A 4926-nucleotide genomic window follows, 5' to 3' on the forward strand; every position below is an offset into this window, starting at 1 on the left:
TTATTAGGCATGAACGCTTTGCCAGGCTTCATTTAAACACTGCTGATGATGCCAGATGCTTGTTAAGGGAAGGGTCCCGGGGCGTGAGCGCTAATTCCAACATGGCCGTCCTGCCACTTTGTTTTTGCCGTTTTCCCTCACGTCCTCTCACTTGCTCACTCAGTCCAGGTGATCAGAGCTGCAGTGACTAAATGATTTTCTCGGTCATGGAAAAACCCTGTATCTCCCCATCACATGCAATGCCCCCAACACACCGTCGGTCACGCCACCTCCTACATGTGCGCAGCTGACCAGCACCTCTTTTTTGTGAACTGCTGCCGATACAATGTCACCGGCCACTAACGCACCAACAAAGGAAGGCGGTGTGTGTCCATCAGCCAGCAGACGCCAGCCAGCAGTGCACTGGAGTGACATGGGGAGAAAGTGCCATCTACTCGACTAATGATGCAAAACACCAGAAGCTACTCAAGTACTGATAGCGCCCCCTTGTGGAGTGTGTTGCATATAAAAATAAAACATAAAATGCACTGTACAATTCAGTAAACAAATAGAATTGAGTGTGAAGTTTCCAGAAATGGTCATATTTAAGGTGTTCCCTTCTGTACAGTCAGAACATCGGCAACACACACTTCTGAAAAAGTCTTCAAACCAAGTTCATCCAGCAGCGCTTACACCAGCTGCAAGAGTTCATGTGTTCATCTGAAATTAGAGCCGTCAGAGTCTTAATCACTCTCTCAGCCCCTTCTGTTTAATCTCCTCTGGCAGTTCCAGCTCTACAGCAGTACGCGGGTGCGATCGCTGCAACCCCTCTGAGTTTACTGACTTCTTTCAAATGATGGTGCAGCATTGTGAACATTTGAGGACACTGAGCAACATTTCAGGGCCCTCCATCCACCCTAATGTTACTGTTATGCATCCAAAAACACAGTAATCATGAGTCCCAGGACTTGCTGTGAGTTTCCTGATAAAAAAAGGCCTTTTTTTTAAATGACAAACTCAGAGCCACATGTTGATCCCTTAATCCACTGCTTGGACCAGAGGACCCAGTCCAGCAACAGCAACCCCAAAGTCATGAGATTTTAGTCTTTAGTTCTCTTTAAACGGTTTAATCACACACTCTCAGAAATCTCAGAACTACTCCTGAATACTTGTCTCAGTCTCGTCTAGGTGTTATTTGTATGATCTGTTTTATGTATTTAATTATGTATTTATTTATTGATTTATTTGGCCTGTCCTGTCCTGTGCTTCATGTCTGTTCGCTGGGGTCGTGACGGTAGAATGGGGGTTGACTTCGCCCTGCTGCAGTGAGAGCGTAATCTCTTACAGTAGCTTTTAAATATCCAAATCAGATCAGGTCCTGAGAGTCAGCGTTCCTCTAAACCTAAACCTAATCCTTTACAGAGTGACTGGAAAAGAAGGATGTAAAAAAAGCCCAGAGGCTGCGGACCGCCCGCCCAATTAATAGTTGCGTAAGTGCAGGTCAGGCCACGTATAGCATTTTTACTCAGTTACTCTCACTGAGCTCATATTCAGAGCTGCAGACGAGGCCAGAGCGCGAGAGCAGCGCCAAGCTCCACATGAGCGGATATTACCACACTACTGCTACATCTGGGGCTGGAGTGTGTGTGTGTGTGTGTGTGTGTGTGTGTGTGTGTGTGTGTGTGTGTGTGTGTGTCTGCTGGTTTTACAGGACTGCACAGACCACAGATTCAGACATCAGGACTTTGGCATGATGATTAAAGAGAGGAAACACACACACACACACACTGTTGCATTTCTGTGGGGTGGAAAGAGGCTGTGGTGTCTGCTGTTTGGTGTACAGTGGGGGAACAGGCCCTGTATCCAGAACCCTGTAGAGTTACAGTATTAGGGATTGGAACCCCAGAGAGGCACTCTCAGCACCTTCTAGGTGACAGTAGTTGTAGTGTGTAAACTCTGTGATTATCGTAATTGTCAGGATCAGGATTTGTGGGTTTTGATGCAGATACAGCCAAGCAAGCTCTCCCATTGGTCAGATTAAGCACCAATATAAAAAGACATCACTCTAAATCACTCAGGAGGTTCTAGATATGTCACTGGCTGTGAGTGTGAGCAGCTATAATACATAAAAACAGCTGTTGATCGTAGTTACTGAATCATTTTGTTGTAGATACTGAATAATTCATACTGGATACTGAGTAAGGCTGCAGTTTGAGGAGTTAGTGCTGTGTAAATGTTACTGACTTAATTAACTGCGTCCTGCCAGCATGAGTCATGAGCCAGCTATTAGAATCAGCCCAGTGTGAGCTGCAGTAGGGGGGCATATCTGACTGGAGGGAATCCCCCCCTTCTGCTGACCGACTGGGCTGCCGGCCGCCTGTGGGCTGTAAACTCCGCCTCATGCCAGAGAGTTCAACTCTGAGAAACAAACTGCTCTGCTGATGAAGAGCGGTCTGGACAGACTACGACATAGTACGCAGCATGCCAGTTGTCAAGCAGTTCCTGCAAGCTACTGGGCTTTTATTTGCATTTACTAGAACTGTCAAACGATTGGAAGAACTGATTGATCGTATTTGTCTCGTTTGCACCTGTGTCACCATAAAGAAAGAGAATGTCTATCTAAAGCAGAGCAGTAGAGCTGCAGGACATACGTGAATGCCCTTATTACTGCCAGTAATTCAGTCAAATAAAGATTAACTTCAACAGAAAGGCCTAACATTGTGTAGTCCCCCCTTCTGCCACCACAGCAGCTCTGACCCATCAAGAAATGGACTCCACAAAAACTCTGAAGGTGTCCTTTAAGTTGTGAAGTGGGCCTCCATGAGCACCAGTGACCCTGTCGCCGCTTCACTGGTCATCCTTCCTTGGAGCACTTTTGGTAGGTGCTGACCACTGCATACTGGGAGGAATACCCCACAAGACCTGCCTGATGTTCTGGAGATGTTTTGACCCAGTTGTCTAGAACATCACAGTGTCTCAGATTCTCCCTTGTCAGGAGCCGCTGGAACCAGATCATCACCTGGTTTTAATGTTATGGCCGACTACACTGGTGGTAAAGAGGGCTGAACTGTGTTTGGCTGAACTGTGGCTTTAAGAGCTCCCTGTGTTCTGAGGTCCAGTCAGACCCAGATGGCAGATGAGTCAGTAGTCAGTTTCACATACACACACACACACACACACACACACACACACGATCTCAGGTTAGGGGTGTTGTTAAAGTGGTTAAATTTGGCCGTGCGGTTTTGTAGAGCAGTAACACCATGTCTACAGGAAGGGGCGAGCGTGGGAGGGTTAAAGAGCTCTCTCTCTCTCTCTCTCTCTCTCTCTCTCGCCCCTGTTTCAGCTCTTACACCATTTCTCTTCATTTGTGGCCTCGAAGATTTCTGTCTCCTGAAATGTAGTCGATGACATCAGTGATCCAGTGGGCAGAGCAACATATAAACCTATGAAATAGCACATTTACCCTCCCCCACCTACACTCTAGGGTTCTAGATGAGAGTGAAAAGTGGTGAAAACCCTTTGATGTCATTAAAAACTTTATTTTTGATTATATAAACAACCATTTACAAAAATATCCTTCCAATATGAAAACCCCTTTAATCAGGCAAAAAAACATTTAAGCATCTGAAGGGTTCTTTGAGAGGCCATGGTTGTATATGGAACCTTTGCCTTCACTAAAGAACCACTGAAGAACCTCTTCACCCAGACAAACAAACCTTCAGCATCTTGCTGGTTCGATGAGTGGTTCTGGTTCTAAATAGAACCAATGTTTTTACTAAGGAACCATTAAAGAGCCTTTTTAATGATGGATAGAAGAGATACTCAGCTTCACTCCCAGATACACCACCATACTTTAAGAGGGAGAGAATATGTGTGTGTGTGTGTGTGTGTGTGTGTGTGTGTGTGTGTGTGTGTGTAGCACTAACAGCGACTCAGAGATGATGTCATGGTCTTGGTCGCCTCAGGACCTTCTCTCCTCCTGCTTGTACCATCAAATGCCTGTAATGGATTTGTGATGCATGTGTGTGTGTGTGTTTGTGTGTGTGTGTGTGCGTGTTTGTGTGTAGCATGCTCATTTGTGCATTAAGGATGGCCATCACTAATTCTATTTTTATCCTTGTTTCTTTCACACACATTGTCCACCCCCCCCCAGCTTATCCTCTAATTCTTACACAACACACACAGCCCTCAGCATCATGCCTGAGTCAGACTGAAGCTCATAGGTCAGTTTCCTGAGTGACCATGTCTAATAATGTGTGGAGGCCAATGGCTCTAAGGCACTTTTACTGTGTGTGTTTATATTAGTGTGCGTGTGTGTGTGTTGTGTGTGTGTTGTGTGCACATGGGTGCACTCGCTCACGTGTCTGAGTCTGACCCATCTGCCTTGACTTAAAAAATATAAAAATAATTTATATATATATATGTGAGTGTGTGTGTGTGTGTGTGTGTGCGTGAGTGTGTAAGTGTGTGTGTGTGTGTGTGTGTGTGTGCCTTTGCAAGCTGGAGGGACCCAAGGGCTGTTTTGTGTGTGTGTAGTGAATGCGCTGTGTTTTTTTTGTTTCAGACTGTGTGTGTGTGTGTGTGTGTGTGTGTGTGTGTGTGTGTGTGTATTAGGATGACTCTGTCTTTCTGAGCTGTATGTTCTGGGCACGAAAGGTGGTGATAAATGCAGCCTAGGTGTTGGAACGCATCTATAAAGTACATGTTAAATCTGAGCTGATGACCATAGCTCCCCTAGTGGCTGCGTAGTGTAACTGTACTAGTTGTCTAGCTGCTGTGTAAAAGATGGAGGATGATTTGGTGGTTGTTGGTGCGTTGTGTTTTTTTCCTAAGTGAGCGCGAGTGTGAACGTGAGGGTGAGCTCGAGTGTGAGCGCGAGTGTGAGGGTCAGAGCACAGTTTGGAGCAGGGCTTTGATAGATCACCTTCATTACAGATCAGAGGTCAT

This window comes from Salminus brasiliensis, chromosome 7 (assembly GCF_030463535.1).
Source record: "Salminus brasiliensis chromosome 7, fSalBra1.hap2, whole genome shotgun sequence".
Classification (NCBI taxonomy): Eukaryota; Metazoa; Chordata; class Actinopteri; order Characiformes; family Bryconidae; genus Salminus; species Salminus brasiliensis.